This window comes from Opisthocomus hoazin, chromosome 2, assembly GCF_030867145.1.
Source record: "Opisthocomus hoazin isolate bOpiHoa1 chromosome 2, bOpiHoa1.hap1, whole genome shotgun sequence".
NCBI classification, from domain to species: Eukaryota; Metazoa; Chordata; class Aves; order Opisthocomiformes; family Opisthocomidae; genus Opisthocomus; species Opisthocomus hoazin.
The window spans coordinates 78111037-78130201 of record NC_134415.1 but is presented as its reverse complement, the minus strand read 5'-3'; the positions used below and the strand labels follow the sequence as shown (position 1 = coordinate 78130201).

The 19165-nt window shown below is 43.9% G+C and overlaps 1 protein-coding gene across 4 annotated transcripts in view; it reads right to left on the bottom strand.

Moving 5' to 3' along the window:
* The window catches only part of FYN (FYN proto-oncogene, Src family tyrosine kinase), a 144344-nt gene that overhangs the window by 54210 nt on the left and 70969 nt on the right, over positions 1–19165 (bottom strand). For 3 of the 4 annotated variants that reach the window (XM_075414197.1, XM_075414196.1, XM_075414194.1), the window contains exon 3: positions 3117–3251. The exons of the other annotated variant lie outside the window; for it this stretch is intronic. The gene's annotated coding sequence lies outside the window, so the exon portion shown is untranslated. The remainder of the gene's footprint in view (positions 1–3116; positions 3252–19165) is intronic. 4 annotated transcript variants of the gene reach the window in all.

Genomic DNA, 19165 nt, shown 5'->3' with positions numbered 1-19165 from the left:
GGATGGAGTGAAAGCTGTGGATATTTAAGTCAGGTGTCAGGGAAGAAAATCTTTTTATTGGCAAGGACAGCAAAACAACTTGCAGCAGATTGCCTAAGGTGATGTGAAGGCTGGACCTCCTCACGAGGAGAATGAAAAGAGCAGTGCGTGAGGAAGTGGCAGACAACAGAGGTTTCTCTGTTTCTTTGTATTTAAGACACAAAAGGGAAGTGCAGGACTGGATGGTAATCTGGAGCAGACAGGCAGGGTTTCACTGGAGGTGACCGTTTTGTGATACACCTCGTGGGCTACACAACTGTTGACAATTCAGAAGATCTGGAGATCCTGTGTGGACCTCCTTCCCGTTTCCTAGCACTAAAAGACAAAAAGCTGAAGGCTGCAGAAGTTAACAACTAGGTGAACAGCACAGGGGACAGAGGTCAGATTTGTGGATCGTGTCGTAAAGAGAAAGTGACCTCTCGATAGCGAACGAATGCACACTCTGTAAGCCAGGCTGGCTAGGCGAATCAGATCAAATACGCAAGCAAAAGCACATTCTGCACAAAGCCATGACATCAAGCAAATATTAACCAAAGCAGAGGCTGTAAGAAGATGACCCTTTTCAGTTGCCTATATACTAATTACAAGCATCTGAAAAAACGGATAAGTCCTCTGCCTGCAGAGTAGCAATGCAAAATAATACTCTGGAAAACTAATGGATAGATTTAGACTACTGGAATATTAAAAGAAATAGTTGTAACCAATTTAAGAAGTCCATATAGAAGAGGGGAGTTGACAGGCCATATATGTCACAAATGATGTCTGAGTGACTGGCAACTTGGAAGTAACCTTAGATATTTATGAATCAAGATACGCTCAAGATGGGGTATTAGTTAGTACCTGTTACAGACCATTGGAATCACTCCAGAGCACAGGATGATGGGCTTCTTCAACACCTATACACAATAAGCATAAAAAACCTTCCTGTGTTATCTCAGGGCCATTCAATCTGAGCAACTTATGCTGGAGACCTTATATCACTGCACTAAAACTCACCTGAACTTTCCTAAAGGTTATGAATGACAGGTTCCTAACTACTAATTTAAAGGAAAGATGAGCCTTCCTAACACTATGAACTAAAGCTCTTGCCAATTAGCTAAATGAGTCATACACAATATAGGCCTTGCAGCACAATATAGGCAACGGAGAATTCAGGAGCAGTTCACAGCACAACGACCACAACGTGAAGAGCTTGTGGCACGCAACTCAGCTCCACTGCATACAGACAAACCCCACAGTCACGCACAGCAGGACCTGCTGACTTGCTCCCTGCCCAGCCAGGGACACCAGCGGGCCGGAGCGGCAGTGCCGGCGCAGGCACAGCTTACTGCCGGTTGTATGGTGTAGCTACACCTGCGCTGCCCGTGAGTCACACACGGCTCAGCACAGGAGCCAGAGAATCTCTGCTCTGGTCCTTGTCTCCGTGGGGACGCAATGATCACAGACCAGAAGGTTACTGGTTATTTGGACTGCAAGAGTCCGACACTTTCTGTGCAAATAAGTAACGTTGTCTGCACTCAGATCCAGACTAGTAAAAATTTATGCTATATATGAACATGCGCTCTTCATAGACACGTAAATTAAAACCACAGTGCATGCTTTCTGAGGCAATTTCACAAAACTATAGTGAAAGGGAGTCAAATCAGGCTGAAGACAGAACGTAGCGAAAGTTGCTGACATCCGCACATGGTTTCAGACATTCCCTAAATGCCTACAACGTTACAACCATGAAAACAAGACTGGGCTAGATAAAAATAACACACAATGAAAAAAGCCCAACAGCTGGTTTTACCAGGGAAGTGAAAAAACATATAAAGTGTTATATACAAACCCAACACATTAAGGGAGAAAAGGGAAAAGTTAATAAGATAATAACGAGTAAAAAAGCTAAAATAAAGATTATATAGAGAAACGAAGAAGATACTAGGAAAAATTAAGGCAGATAGAATTAGATACGTAATCTTTTATTTTTTTAAGCAGATTATGAAAGACGAATCCTGAACAATAAAAGTGGTAGAATTGTTCACAACAATATGACAGTGGCAGAAGTTATTCAATAAATGTTTCTGATTAGCACACAGGTAAAAGGCTGTACGATCTGTTTATGATGATGATGATGAAATAACTTCCCATCACAGCAGCTCCTGGAGAGGGGACGTTAAGGAGCAGATATACGATTCTAAGTCTTTCAGATTAGTTGCTAGAAATGAACTTGTCTCAGAAGGTGTTAAAGAGCTAGCCTTGGAGCTGTTACTGCTGCGTACAGTGCTGCTCTGGGGCCCTGGGGAAGCACCAGGGCAGGAGGAAGTCTGATGCTGGACCACTGTTTAAGAAGGGTAAAAAGTAATTACAGGACAGTAGGTTGAGTTTCCAGCATTTTGCATAGGATAGAACAACCAACATGTGACTCAATTAATAAAATCTTAAAAACCAAAAAAGCTCTACAATTAAAGTGAACTAACTTGGCTTTAAGGAAAACAGATCCTGTCAAACTAATCTGATGTCATTTCATGCAAAAATTACAAGTTCACTTGACAAAGGCAGCGTTGTTGACTGTATTACAAGTCTAAGTCACTTGACTTGTTCTGTAGAACATCTTTATGAAGAAACTGAATCCTTTGAAGTCTGTATGGAGCGTGCTCCATCTGTACATGGACAGCAAGACTCCATGGATGGGGCGCACTGTATGAGGTCATGCAGAAATCTCAAACGCATGTTATACTGAAGTCAATTCTGAAGCCATAATCATATTAAATGTATTAAAAGGTTGATAAATGAAGGAAGTAATGGTGTAACTGTAAATGGGAAACTATTTATTAGCAAACAGATGGGTTCTTGTTGGGTTCCCACAGGTACTGGTGATCATCCCTTTACTATTTAATAGTCTTATCAGGGACCTGGAAAGTTCAGTCATTACAGTTAGAGATGAGACTGGGGACAGCAAAAAACAAACAATGGAAGGACAAGCCTGACAGAGCAACTGGGGTCCGTAGCAAGATGAGAGAAACCGGTTTAGGTGTTAATATGGCCAAGTGCGGAATCACCTTATTGGAATCAAGAATACAGGCCGTACTTACAGGATGAGAGGGAGAGAGAGGACTCTATCCTCCGAAGCAGAGACTGAATATGAGACCGGGTGTCCTGGGAGGCAATCAGCTCAACATGAATTCCCCACGCAAGGCTGTGGCCAAAAGGGCTAATGCGAGCCCCAGCTGTACAAACAAATGAAAATCAAAAGATAAGTAGGTAGGTTACAGTGACGCTGTATTTGGCTCTCGTTCCTCTGCTGTGAATAAGGTACCAGGTTCTGCTGCTCCATATTTCAAATAAAGTGTTGGAAAACTGAAATGGTGTTCAGGAGAGAAAGATTAAAGAACTGAAAACACTGGGTAGCAGAAGGCTTTGTATAAACAAAAAGCTTAAAAGTAATTTTTTTGTTTTGTTCCCCATATAGCAGTATTCATACAGGGAATAAATTTGCTAACAGCACGTACTAATCTAACAAAGGTGGAAAACGCACTGGAGCTGGAAACTAACCCAATCCAGACTGTGAACAGGCAATTTGCTTTTCCTTATTCAGCAATGATCTGTTACGGGCAATTAACCAGTAACTAACCCTTTACACCAGAGGCTGTGATGTACTGCCCATCCCTGCAAAGTCGTGCAAATAACTGTGCTTGATTTAAGAAGGATGCATATGCATGCAGCTTGGGTTACTAGGCGTGAAGCAGGAGGTCCTGCAGGTGAGATCTGACGCCTGCATAAAGCTGGCGGTCAGGTGAGTGGTCACAGCATCAGACGGTGCTTTGTGTTTTCATTAAGAAACACTCACTCCCTTCTCAGGGTGGTGATCCTGACAGCCTTCCTGCTCATGGCCTACGAAACACCTCCAGGGGAAATCTCAACCTAAGTACGGATGATACTCAACTATCCATCTTCTGCAGGATCTGCAGGCAGCTGCCTCTGAAATCCCAGCCCCTGGCTCCACACAAAACCTCACTGTGCAAAGCTCCTCACACTGAAATGCCAAGAAAATAACTTTTAGGAAACCGATGGGCGTTATTACAGCTCTGCCACTGAGAGGGTACCTGCAGTTCCTTGGTTCGGCAATTCGCGTCACCTGCTGCCTGCTACTGGGATCTTGTCCTAGGGATCTGCCTGGGATCCCATCTCAGGATCCCCCAGCCACAGAAGATGACCGCAAAAATCAGGCTGAGGGAAGGCATCCTCGGTACCTTCACAGACATTTCCTCTTCCAGCTGCACCCTTTCAGGATGGACTAGCTACCTCCTTCAGGATAACAAGTTAGTGCCTTTACACGGGGTGAGCGGACATGAGCATTGCTGCCGTAGGCACCTCCCAGCCCGCTCAGGATCTCCACGTGTCTTTTCCTTCTGCTTCACCCTGCCAAGGGATCTGGGTGCTGCCAAGGAAGCTTTTGACTCCTTGTCCCACGCCTGGGGTCTGGCAGGTGGGCTCCCAAGGGCCACATGCTCAGCAGGGGACCCTCGCTACTGAACTTGCTTCATCCCACAGCCTGCCAACATTTCAGTTTGGTGGTTTTTAAGGATGCAGTGTAAGCTTTTGTCCATGCTGTCTGTCTTAACCTGGGCCTTTGGCCAGAAAGTATTAATCTCGTCAATGTGCAGGAGTGGGGAAGGCTGGGGAGTGTTTGATTTGTGCCAGTCGCTGGCATCAGCTGATTTTAGGCTTCTGGAATGAACCAACTTAAGACTGAGCGCTGCAGCGTAAATTCTGCAAGTAAAACAGGTAAAATAATCTCAATTACTTGAGCTCAACTTTGGTTCACGTAGCCACTCCAGAGATTTAGAAGGCATTATTTCATATGGACATTTAATCACATTTAATTACGCTTCCTCAGATACTTTTCTGCTCAGCAGTTGGGGGGAAAAAGTGTTTTTCAGACTTTCAGTCACTTTCTGTAAGTGATGCCCAGTAAAACACAGCATACGTAGTATAGCCAGATCTCAGTGCAATGTTACAAACGTAAAAGAAACATCCCATCTTAAGAAAACAAACGTGTTACAAAACTTCCACAGAATAAACTAAAGCAAGAAAGCTTGTGAAAATTTTAGGGAGGAAAAAGGCCTGTCCAAGTGTGGTGTGTGTGTATACATCTGCGCATACGCATTCACATACACACCACTACCTGCTCTCTGCTATACTTCGTATTCCTATCTACAGATCTCCAGACTCAAAACTGTGATTGGCAACTCTTCAGCCACTAAAAGAGCAAAAGTTTTGGGAATGCTTATCAAGAATAAGGTTTTAGAGTTACTAAGAAAGGACAGATCACAGCCTGCTAAAGTACAGTCTGAATTGTGCACTTGTATATCTTAATACTTTCTGTCCTCCTGGATGCGTTTTTCTCCCTTTCTCTGGCACAACCCCTGCTACATCCTACAGCATTGGGATGGTCTGTTAAGCACATGTGTAACTGTGTTTTTAAGTCTTGTAAAGGCTTGCTTATGTCAAAAGATGTACTGTTACAAAGATCACATAGGCTAGACTTCACACATTTATTTTTACAGATGAAGTAACTGTGGTAATCTTCCTAAATGTAAATGCACAGAAACAAAACAGAAGCAAACAGCTTTAATACATGGATTAAAAAAATCTTTTTGAAATGTTAAGAAAGAAGTCGGATGCGAGGCTTGCCCTTTTACTCCAGACACACAGCGAAAGAACGTGAGACTAACCATCCCATCCGCCTCTGTAAGTCACCCAGATCAGACGCAGAAATGCTATGGAGGTTGATGCAATGAACCCCAGAAGTGTCACTTTCACACATCTCAAGAGGCATCATTGACCCGAGGCTGTCTGCAGTTTCTGCCCCAATTCCAGTTTAATGTATTCCAGTCTGACCCTCCAGTGACAGTGCTGCTGGAGCACACGCTAAGAAACAAACGCAGGCAATTGCTTTGACATAATTCTTTTGGACGCAGGCAGATCAAATGTGCTGATGTCAACAGAGACCAGAAAAGAGTTTTACCTGATCTGCTTTCCTCACTGAAGAAAACAGTAAGAGAAAAGCAAGCACAACCCAAAACCTAGCCAAACAAATGCTCACCTCTCAGCAGCAAAACTAATACATGCTGTCTAAGAAAGGGATAACCAAGACAAGTGCTTCTAAAGCATAATTTGGATGTATACACAGCATTTCATTTATAGCTTAAATTTACATGACTTGCATATACAATTGGCTCTTTGCACATAACACACACAACACATCCGTTCCATAGAGGATATTAATCTAAAGCCACAGAAACAGCGTAATTCAGTCCTTTATGGGCACAGTACACTCAAAAAGAGTTACTAACAGTTTCCTCACCTCAAAGCAAACTGCTCTTCTTCCCTTTCTCCCATCCTTCTAAAATTTAGCGGACTGCATGGACCTGCTTTCAATATTATTGCCAGGATGAAACCTTCCTGTCTTGCCACTCACTTCAATGCCCAAGCTTTAGCAACTTTGAGGCTGCATCGAGAACATTGAGGCAACACTGATTTTTCTGCACAGGGCTGGCAAGAACAGCAGCTGGGGATACTTTTTCCAAGGGAAAGATGACTTCTGGTAGGAAACCAGATCAAGGAAGCCAGGACAACTATCTTGAGAATAAAAGATTAAGCTAAAGATTTTCTTCTCTACCTAATTGCCCTTGCTCCTGAAATAACTTCTGTATAAAAGGAAAAGAGAAAAAAACCACACATCAATGGCATAGTTTTTCAGAATTCGTAAGGGAAAATACCAGGGTAGAACGTGGCTGTTTCTCAACTTCATACAATGAAAACAGAACAAAAAAACAGACCCCAAGCCCATTCTCTCCTCCTTCTTCTCTCTACTTTCCTAAGAAGATTTCTACCTCTTCTACTCGCAATTTTCCTTTTCTTCCATTCCTCCAGCTCCTCACCAGTCCATGCAGATAGATTGTTTGTAATGGTATCGCGCAAAGACTAGATGACATCCTCACAGCCTCCCCTTCTGTGTGCCTAGAGTGTTTCCTAGAAGAGAAAGTCTTGTGAAGAGATGGATTCTTCCCTTTTCTGCAGCTACTTGTGCGGGTCACTCTACCACAGTGAAAGTCTGTATGTGCTGTCTGACCATGATGAAGAGACAGACAGAAATTACCATTCTGAATGTCCATAAGAAGCATAGTTTCTGAGAGGAGTTGTCATGTGTTACAGTCACTAAAACTACTTGATCTAGAACATCACCACCAAAGAAAAACTAGACTTTTGTCTTTCTTAATCTACCACACTTTATATGAACTGCTCCAAGAATGTGGCCACAAAGTGTGGTCCACAGTTTGGCTGATCATCAGAGGCTGCAGGACCTTTTCAGCGATGTTGGGACCTGCGTAAATGTTGTGATGTTCAGGGAATAAGGGTTTTAAGACCACCAATCATCAGCAATTATCAAACACTTCAGTCCCTGGAGCATCTGGTGTCCTGCTCCTTGCGGAACCATTCAGAAAAAACCTTTGGAGTCACTGCTCTAGTGCATCAGAGGGCAAAGGCTGATCAAAACCACAACTGAATATCCTAAGCAAGTCCTTGAATTTCTCATGTTGTCGTGTTATATTTTTTAAAGCATTTGTCAAGATGCAAAACTATGGTTGAAACATTTTTCTAATATTAGGAATGAGAAGAAGGCTTTAACCAAAATAAAAGTTTACTGTCTACCTTGACTCCTGTAAGGTCTTTGACACAGTCTCATATAACATCCTCGTCTCTAAATTGGAAAGACATGGATTTAATGGATGGACTGTTTAATGGACAAGGAATTGGCTGGATGGCCACATCCAAAGAGGTGCAGTCAACGGCTCAATGTCCAAATGAAGATCTGCAATAAGTGGTGTCCCTCAAGGGTCCGTACCGGGACTGGTACTGTTCAATAACTTTATTAGTGACATGGACAGTGGGACTGAGTGCACCCTCATCAAGTTTGTGGATGACACCAAGCTGTGTGGTGCAGCTGTTACACCTGAAGGAAGGGATGCCATTCAGAGGGACTTTGTAAGTCTTGAGAACTGGGCTCCTGTGAACATCATGAAGTTCAACAAGTCCAAGCACAAGGTCCTGCTCCTAGGTCAGGGCAACCACCAGTATCTGCAGACTGGCTGATGAAGGGATTGAGAGCAGCCCTGCAGAGATGGACTTGCGGGCAATGGTGGATGCAAAACTGGACATGAGCCAGCAATGTACGCTTGCAGTCCTGAAAGCCAGTCTAATCCTGGGCTGCATGCAAAGAAGTGTGGCCAGCAGGTCGAGGGAGGTGATTCTCCTCCTTTACTCCATTTTCATGAGACCCCACCTGGCATATTGCATCTTGTTTTGGGGTCCCCAGTACAAGATCTTGGACCTGCTAAAACAGGTCCAAAGGAGGGCCATGAAATTATCATAGAGCTGAAACACCTTTCCTATGGGGACAGACTGAAACAGTTGAGGTTGTTCAGACTGGAGAAGGCTCCAGAGAGACCTTATTGCAGCCTTTCAATACTTGAAGCGGGCTTATAAGAAAGACAGGAGAGAGGAGCCGGGGCCTGTAGTGAAACGACAAGGGGAAACAGTTATAAACTGAATGAGGCTGGATTTGGATTGGACACAGGAAGAATTTTTTTATTATGAGAACAGGTTGCCCAGAGAAGTTATGGATGTCCCATCATTGTAAATGTTTAATGTCAGGGGCTTTTAGTAACCTTGCCTAGTGGAAGATGTCCCTTTCCAGGGCAGGGGTGTTGGACTAGATGATCTTTACAGGCCCTTCCAAGCCAAACTGTTCTGGGATTGATGATTCTGTTATTAAATTGGATTCCACCTCCGTGGCTGCTATCACAGTACAGTGACAGTGCGGTTAACGCAGCTGGGACTTAATGGTGCTGCAAGAGAACTTGCGGAATAGGGCTACAAAGCAGCATTACTGTAGACAGAGGTAAACAAAGCACTCGCACTCTAGGCTTAAGGCACATGAAAAAGAGGGGATAAGATACCTACATGATTTTGTGTAAATGCATAGATGATACAAAACAAAAAGCAAGAACCAAATGCACCCGTATCTTTACACTGCCATTTGTATGAAGAGTCAAAATTTATTATTTCTTCCATACTGCAAAGCTACAGTTGTTATGACAATCACGGCAGTTATTATGTCGTTCACGCTCACTACCTTTTCAGAGCATGAGAGATCCGATCATTTGCAGGCTTTCAACACTGCCCTCTAAACATGCTCATCTAATACGACTCCAGTATTCAGCGACAGCAGGTTATCAGTTGTTTGGCTACTGCAGGTGGTTACAATATTTTTACAACAGGAAACGTGTATTCCCTATGTAAGAAGACTACACTTACAAGAAATAACGCAGGAAAGTGATCTAATTTCTATTCTTCTTCCTTCCTCCTACAGCGTGCTGCATTGAAATGTTTGTTCCAAAACACAGATATTAGTTCAAGGCCAAGATTTTATTTACCCTGATCTTAAAAAACAAGCCTGCGGCTACACTGTAATTCAAACACTACAAGCTGTTGTACTGCATTCACATTCATTTAAGTGATTTAGGTAAGTGGGCTTAAAACTTCTCTGTTCAACGTTATTGAGCCTGTCTTGTCCATGGGTGGATGTTTGTGTGTCAATGCCATAGTTTTAAAATTCCTGTGAAATAAGAACAATTCCCAAAGATGCAAACAGTACATCAAGCACAAAGCATCAGTTCTGAAGGGCCTTTGTTGTGGTCCTGAGCCTCAGTATTGCAGACAGTAAGAAAATGGCCACTGTGCTGCATTTAGGGAAACGGCACAGCATCTTCACGAAGCGCTGCGCCCATACGTGGATGTTACCCAGCTACCACTGCCGAACAAAGAAACCTGACTGACTGCTACGCTTCACTTCTCTGCCTTTGCAAAACCAGTTTTTAATTTAGAAAGTCTTAGGTACCCTTTGAAGAGGAAGCTTTCAAACATTCTCTTACACTCATACTATTTATTACTGTCTGAAAATACATGTATATAATAAATTATAAATCATCACATGCAACTGCCTCCTGTCTGCAGGCTAAAAGCTGGCAAGAGACTCTGTACCACTACAGGGCCGAATCTGCAGGATCAGTGCCGACTGCTCACTGACGAAGCTCCTGGGAAAGGATAACAGACAGAAAGGACAGCACTCTGAACTGCGTTGCACGGCTGTAGAAATCACATCCAGAGTTCATCTGTTCTCTTTCTTCCATGCTGTTCTAGCACGGAGGATAGAGAACTATTAAAAAACATTAAAAACCTCCCCACTATATCCTGCATTGTTCGTGCGATGACAGGATGAACTCTTTCATATTTACGTGTCAGAGGGGTAGAGGAGTTCAAAATGTAAATAAAATCAAGGGATACTTCAAAAAGCTAAGTTTGTTTATGATATCAGTAGTGTACTCTTCTGGCAAGGCAACACTCACTCGAAATGCAGAAGATTTCCCTAAGGTTAGGCTGGAGCTTCTGCTTTTTGTTTGCATTTGGGCACTTCACCACCTCCAGCGAAGATTTTCTTGAGTGTGAAAAATGTTTTCTTTTGTATATATTTTTCCGGAGCAGTTTTTCAGATGCCAGGAGCATGAATGTAAGCAAAAGAAAACAGTCCCAACTTTGTCAACTTCCCAGCACTATATTTTGTATTGCTGGTGCTTTTGTTTTCTTTCAAGTTCAGTGTTGCCTTAACGGCAGCACCCTGGATTCCCCCTGCCCCTAACAAGTGATACATATTAGTACATCTGTTTTCTCTGTAAAGTCTTTTTGCATTCTTTGCATGGCACAGGAAGGATGTGGGCTCCTTTTCACATTCAAATGAGGCAAATTAGCCTTTGCCTGGCTCCTACAGTATAATGCTTATTTTACATTTAAGCGTGAGAAAAGTGGAGGAAATCAAACCAAATACGTTAGGTGGGTTACATGTTTCATTTTGGTACAAGCCTCACTTGGCCTTCTTTTGCGAAATGCTTTCCACAGGACATAATTTCAGGATGGGGTTGAAAAGTTTAATTGTGTAAACTGACCAAATCATCTGCACAAAGAAATAGCAGCCCCAGATACATTAAACATGAGAAAAGGCTGAAAATGCCAACCTGAATCAGCAAGGCTCAAGCAATCCAGGAGACTCTTGAAGTGCCTCGATGGTAACTTCCTAATGCAGGTGACCGAGGAGCTGACAACGGGAAATGCTGTGCTGGCCCTTACACAGACAAACAAGCATCAGGGGATGTGCAGGTCAGGGGCAGCATGGGCTGCACTGACCAGGAGATGGTAGACAATCCTTTTTCTAAAAAGCTGGATCACAATCCCCACGAAAAGCAGACTTTGGCCTCTTCAGGGATCAACTTAGAAGAATCCTGTAGGATACAGCTCTGGATAAAAAAAGAGTCCAGGAAACCCGGTTGATTTTCAAGGATCACCTCCTGCGGGCTCCAGAACTGTCCATCTCAATATGCAGGGAGTCAAGCATAGGCAGCAGGAGGCCCACATGGATGAACAAGATGCTCCTCACTTAACTCAGACACGAAATGGAAGCATACAAGAGACGGAAGCGGGGTCAGATAGGGTTAGGGAAGCCAAAGCCCACCTGGATTTAAATCCAGTGAGGGCTGTCAAAAGTAGCAAGAAGGGTTTCCACAGGTATATCAGCAGTAAAAAGTGCCTGCTGCTGAATGGGGTATTAGTGGTGTACCCCAGAAGCTGATACTGAGGCAAATACTGTTTAACCTCTTCATTAGTGATCAACGTGATGGCATAGAGTTCATCCTCAGAAAGTCTGGGAAGAGTGGTTGATGTCGCAGATGATTGTGCTGCCATTCACAGGTACCTTGACAGGCTGGAGAAATGAGCCAAGAGGAACATCATGAAGTTCACCAAAGGGAAAAGTGAAGTCCTGCGCTTGGGGAGGAATAACCCCATGCTGGGACACATGCTGAGGGTTGGTCAGTTGGAAAGCGGTTTTGCAGGAGAAAATCTGGGTGTTCCAGTGGACACTAAGTTGAACTTGAGGCAGCAATGCTTTATGGCTTTGCTTTATGGCAAAGGTGGCCTCTCATCCAAGTGGTAAAGCTAAGAGACGGGATGCAAGAAAAAAACCAAACTACTGCTTGGTAAACTGTGGTTTACCACAGGCAGTTAGCAATAGGTAAAAAATTCAGTGCACGCTCTTTATGCTACAGCAACTTCTTGCACGCTTAATGCATGCTATGCACAACGCAACATACTCCATATATGGGGAACTGCTATGAAGTAGTCGGGTGCTGTAAATTTACATTTGGCTTTACTGATGGCAACCTCCTAGGGCAAACAAGTCCTTAGTTCTGGTGACAGTCCTGTGCCAGGTTTGGCAGGTTTTACCAAGAGAGCTGGAAGAAGTTTTGACAGAGCTACTAAGGCATGGAAGTGCTTTCTCCAGCTCTGCTGCCACCCTCATCCATGGTTCTGGGATGGACCAGTCTTCCAGCAACCGATGGGCTGTGTCCTTGGTCTGGGGATCTGCAAGATCTGCAAGATCCATGTCCCAAGTCCCTGTTCTGCTCACAAACTACCCCTTGAAATGAGTTGCTTGTTTCTTCTTGGTTTTCCCCCTGTTCTGACCTCAGTCACCATACATTGACCTCTTTTCTCAGCCTGCGTGAGCACAGCCCTGCCATGGCCTCCCACTCACCTCCGTGGGAGCCCTGAAGCTTGCATTGGCTGCAACAGTGAGGCCATGGAGGAGCAGCAAGAGTTCCTGCTCCCTCAGAGCTGACACTGGTTTTCCAGACACTTGGCTGCCCAAAGCACGCAAGCGCCCACTCTTCACACCCACCTCTCTCCTCTCCAGAGTCAAAGGCATCCGGATTGATTAGCCATGTGGCATACAACGGAAAGGCAACACCATTATGTGTGTTGGCCTGAACTCCCCTTCTCCTTCTAGCTCTCTCCTTAAAACAGCAGCGCAAAGCTCCAGCCAGAGGCCTAGAGTAAAGATAACCCGGTCTGGATTTAGATGCAGATTTCCCCCAAAGCCTGAGCTTGCTCAGTGTCAGGATCTGGCTGTCCTCAAGCGGCAGGAGCAACCAGGCTGCTTGATCTGATGCCTTTAACACTGGTTTACTTCAAAACGTTGTGCCAAAGGGGTATGTGGAGGGGCCTGAATAATTCTGGAAGTTCTCGAAAATAATGCGAGTGAAAATCCATTTTAGGCATCCTAGGAACAGTCAGTTTCTCTCTACTGAGGCATCTGTAGCACTTTTAATCCATTATTTCCATTGTAGCCTGTTAAAGTAATGAGATTCATTATTCCTGTCACACGTCCTTTCTGAAGACGTGAGGAGGGTGTGGGAGAGGGAAGAGAGCAAATTAGTTATCAGTCACCACTTGCCAAGAGTAGATTCAGCACTCAGGAGTTACACATTCATGTATAAATGACTCAAGGGAGTTTCATTTATTCGTTTTCTCCTAGCTTACACTTTTTTCCACCTGTCCTGCAGCCCTTGCAGTCCGCCTGTGGTGGACAAGCTGGAGGCTGGTAAACTGCTCTGGGTTTTTCCCCTTTCATCATGAGATTTCATCTGGACTCCCTTTCCTGGACCTCAGAGCATGCCCTATTTCTGGGAGCAGAGCAGAGAACAAGAATAGAGTTAATCTTTAGCAATGTGATAAAAATCACTTTCTCACACAGACAACTGGAGACAGATTTGAAAAGAGCCGTTGTGCCAAGCACCTCACAGCAAAACCTGAAATTGAAGCCAACCCACACCTTCCTGCTCATAGACACAGCTCACTCTCTTTCTCCCCGGCACTCCTTCTTCTCTACTAATTCTACCTGGAAATAAAACGTAAGTCACCACTGAGCACATCCTCACACCAACACATGCTGTGCCATGAGGCCACTCTTTCCATAACAAAAACACAGGCGGTGCTGCACGACAAGTGGGGGTACCTCATCTCTCTTCTCTTTTTTCCTCCTTTTTTTAAATATAGTAAAAGCACACTAAGCAGACAGATTGGAGAGATGGGATAGGAGAACGGGGCACCTGGAGCTTTGGCGGCTCTGGTGCAATCTGAGACAGCGAGGAGAGGGGAGGTGAGCCGAGCATGGGGAGGGAGGGAGGGAGGGAGGGAGAAAGGGGCAGCAGGAGATGCGGACTGAGCTGGCAGCTCGCACGCCTAATGCCAGAGTGCCAGCTGGCAGCTACGTGTTGCTGGTTGCGTGTGGGCTGTGAATGTAACAGAAGAGATGAGCCTTTAGGGGAGGAGCTGTCTGATAAATCATTAATGAATGAAAATATGAAGTAATCTGTCTGCCTAAGAGGCAGAATCGTCTCATAATGAGGACGGCGGACTAGGGAGCCAGAGATGAGGTTTCTATCTCACCTACAAGACCGCTGGCAAACCAGTGCGTTTTGCTGTGCTTAAGAAGATACACCCGCCTCCTTGCTTTGAAGGACTGCTCTCTTAAAATCAACAAGGAAAGCCCATGATCTAGATGAAAACAGGATAATAAAATTTACAGCACCCTGTATGTAAGTCGAAACTGCACTCAGAGAACCAATATCCCTTCTCAGAGACAGCTTTCACTAAAACAGGGGGTATCCTCAAAACCTAGTACGACTTTTCACCAGCGCCAGTGGCATTTAATTTTAAATCGATTAACTACATACACAATACTAATTACCCATGGGTATTTTTTCGCAATCAGACTATTTGTTGGAAATGTAAGGGTATGCCTGTGTGTGGATAGGGACACTCTGCTTTCTCTGTGCTCTCCGAAATGAAGAGGAAAACGCTTGAGAAATGATGTTGAAAGGTGCATTTTTGTTTACGGGGATAGCTGCAGGGGCACCAGACACAGGCGGTCGGAAAGCGATGAGGTTGCCAGGGGAAGGGGCAGGAGGTTAGCAGCGCTTGTTCTGCACAAAGACCTAGCAGGATGTGTGGTGCAGCACAAAATCAATACGGACCTGCATGAAAAAGTAATCGCTGGTTTTGTACAATTTTCAGGCTTATTTGGAAAGATCCTCACAAAGGTGATTCCCAATTTATGTGAAATCTTTAACTGTACTCTCTTTCCTCTGTCTTAAAAACACCTGAATGCTCAGGGATTAAAACAGCTTTACAATAAACACCTAAGAAAGACATGGCACAAATCAACGTGAATCCACTCAATGTTTGCACATTTGTGGAACAAGAGATACAAGTGCTTTATCTATCAGTGTACTTAAAATCACAATTTTCCAGAGTGAACGACACATAGATTGCAGCAGAAACCATAAATAGAAGACACACATGGCCATGACAAAGCCTATGTACACAGAAACTTAACCAGGCACCTGAGCAGACCTGTGGAGTTTAACTGCATACCCATCTGCAGCATTGAAGTCCATTTTAATTATCCTGCCAAACACCCCTGAGCCACAACAAGATTATTACCGTTTACTAAAGGACCTGCTCAGGCAATTTTACATGGGAATTATCTGTGCCTAATCTAATTTCTGAGAAGTAGCTAAAATTACTTTAGACCTGGAAAGACCAACAAAGAAGCAGGAAGCTCCAAAAGGTTCAAGAACCTTCGTAAGGCTCTTCCTGTAAATCACAGCTATGGAGATTTGAGGATGAGCTCCCTGAAAGGCTCCCAGTCACAGTCAGATACTGTTTTCCACCCAGAGCAAACATAATGCAGGTGAGATGACTTACAGCACACAAAAGTGTGATTTCTCAAATACATAACCCTTCTACTGGTTACTGTATACATTTACATAATAAGTGGGGTTTGTAAATTATCCATTGATGGTGTCATACAGATTGAAATAATCTGCAGTGTCAGCCTCTGCTATTTGCAAGCCATATCTGACAGTTTAACTGCCTCTGCAAAAGATTTAATGGGGCTCCATTGAAGAATACTATTTTTCAAGCTTTTGTTTAAACATAAGATGAGCAACATCTATAAAATTTAATCAATAGATTGGGATGGCTTAGATGTTTCCAGACCCTTGCAGGAAAAGAATACACAACATCAGAAGGAATTACTTCTGTAAATTACAGCAAATTTAACTGCAGACTGCTGGACATGTCAAGCTACAGCCAAGCTTGTTAACACAGTAAATGTACAGTGTTACCTATTGAATAACCACAGAAGTACCTTTGGTGAGTCGCTTACCACTTCACGTCTTGCCAAACTGACCAAGAACAGATTTCTGCCAGCGCTGTTACCAACAGCTACTTCGACGCATGTGGACTGCCATGATTTCAACCCGCGTACCGCCTGCTAGTTTGCTCCTGTGTTCTGGGTTTAAAAAAAGAAGAGAGGAAAGGAGAAAAAAACAAACCCTCCCTTCACACTCCCCCACTCCACTGACACAGATGAGCCTAGGATGGATGACCTGGATTCAAACTGGTTAAATACAAGAAAGGGCAAATCACGAGCAAAGGAAGCTCCAAGGGGATTTCTCTCAGACTTTCATAGTTTTCTGGTGCTTCAACCAACCCTGACTTGCAGGGCATATTAAATTTGCTGCTCTCCCTGTCCAATATCATTAGAGAACTGTCTAAGAACACATTTGTACCAGAGCTGGTTATCAACCTCAGGAAACTATATAACTAATTGCCAGCTGTGCCTAAGGTGTTTTCCTCCTCCACCACGGAAATGAAAAGATTTTTTTATACACATGTATACACATACACATACATATATGCAACTCTTCCTCCCCCTATTTTCTTGTTTTGAATAAGGAAAGTTCTTGTCTGAGTGACAAGTAGAAGCATCCTCAACCCAGAAGAGTCCAGAGCTACATCTTAAAGCTCCTAGAATTTATCCCAGACGCAAGAGATTCAAAAAGAAAAAGAAGATAGCAAGACATCAACTATATTCATGGGTAGCTTCAAAAAGGGGAGAAATGTTCTGGGGAAAAAACACCATGAGAATTGCTGGTTACAGTGGAAGCAAAGCAGTAGCAATAATTTGACACAAAAATTCTCTACACAGCAGCACTCTTACAGCTCTTGCTGAAGCAGGATGGTGGCCTGGAATGATACCGGTCTCTCATAGTATCGCGCAAGAACTTTCTTGGAGAAGAGGTGGTTAACAGTCATAGCTTAGGAATTTTTTATTTCTTTACTCAGAAGTAAAACTAGGGAAATATTTAATACAGCAATAGAATCTTTTGATGTTAAGCAACACGAATATTTAATACAGCAATAAGGAGTCCTCTGCAATACATGTGACTTTCAATGATGTCTCAAATATATGCCTCAAAGGAAAAACATAGTTTTATTTTGATTTCTGGAAACCTAGAGGTGCTATAAAAGGGGTCTTGCAACACCAGAGTAACAGGTTTGTATTTCCCACAAAACTTAAAACTCAGGTCTCACCTGCATTCACCCAAATCACACATGCATAAAAGCATGGGTAAAAGCAGATGCAAGTTTGGGGACCTTAATCGCAGATGGAAAAAGAAAAGTAATGAAATCGATCTGAGCGTGAGCGCTTCCCAAAGACCCCTGGCTGTGCACAGCGAGCAGCATCGAGCGCTTTGGTCTCTGCCTGGAAACAGAGCTCCTTTCTCGGAGCTCTGCCCAACATCCACCTTCTGAAACGTCTTCAAGGTGGGCTGCTTTCTGCATGCTATGCAACACACAGGCCTCTCGCACACTGCTGCAAGAGACGTTAGACGAAGGGTGCTACATCTTTTACTGAGCGTAAGCCATGTGAAACTGCTCAGAGGAAGACAGAGGCCATAACTACGTGCAAGATTCACTGTTATTGATAATAGTTAATGGCGTATTCCACATGCATGACCAGACAAGTTTCCGCAAATAACTGTTTCTGGCTAACATAGAATCATTGAATGCTTTGGGTTGGAAGGGACCTTTAGAGGTCATCTAGCCCAAAAGCCCTGCAGTGAGCAGGGACATCTTCAACTAGACCAGGTTGCTCAGAGCCCCATCCAACCTGGCCTTGGATGTTTCCAGGGATGGGGCATCCACTACTTCTCTGGGCAATCTGTTCCAGTGTTTCACCACCCTCGTGGTGCAGAATTTCTTCCTAATATCCACTCTAAATCTACCCTCTTCTAGTTTAAAGCCATTACTCCTTGTCCTATCGCAACAGGCCCTGCTGAAAATATTTTCCCCATCTTTCCTATAGGTCCCTTCAGGTACTGGAAGGCTGCTATAAGATCTGCCCAGAGCCTTCTGTTCTCCAGACTGAACAGCCCCAACTCTCTCAGCCTTTCCTCATAGCAGAGGTGCTCCAGCCCTCCGATCATCTTTGTGGCCCTCCTCTGGACCCGCTCCAATCAGTCCATCTCTTTCCTTTGCTGAGGGCTCCAGAGCTGGACACAGGACTCCAGGTGGGGTCTCACCAGAGCGGAGCAGAGGGGCAGAATCACCTCCCTTGACCTGCTGGCCATGCTTCTCTTGATGCATCTACGCCACATGTAGAGAATGACACACACATGGAAGACACATGCTGCACTAATGCAGACATGATGAATAGCTTAGTATCAACATGCAAGAATTCTGTTTTACATTAGCAATGCAGCTTGCATCTTCAGCATGCTCTTACTTCCTCGGGGTGAGCAAAAGGCTGCTGCAAGCAGCCCCTTAATTCAACACAAGATTTCCTTCTGCTTTGTCAGCTTTGAATAGTGCTTTCTCTCTCTCATCTGAAACTCTTGGCTTATGAACAGTCTAATCCAAAAAAGCAAATGGAGATAGATATATACTGTCATTTACAACTGTGCCTGCTAATCCCCCAACAACATCTAATGACCTATAGAAAAGCTGGTGGTTAGACTCAAACTAAGCCTCCCTGTGTAATTACAGTCAGTTAGAGGGCAAAACTCAAGAGAAAAACACTTTAAAAAGCAAATGGAACAACCCTGGGCTCCTGCAAAGACATTTAGCAGATAACAAAATGGTATAAAAGATATCTTAAAAATAGGACTGTGGATGTTGCATAGTCTTCCCAGCCAAAAAAACAGGTGACTTCACTCACACACAAACTTGTTTCTCTGTGTTTTGACACATTTGGCATAATCACCATGGTAGAAAACAATGAGAAGCCTACAGCATCTCTCCGCTGTCAGTCTCTATGTTTTCTATATGTCTACAG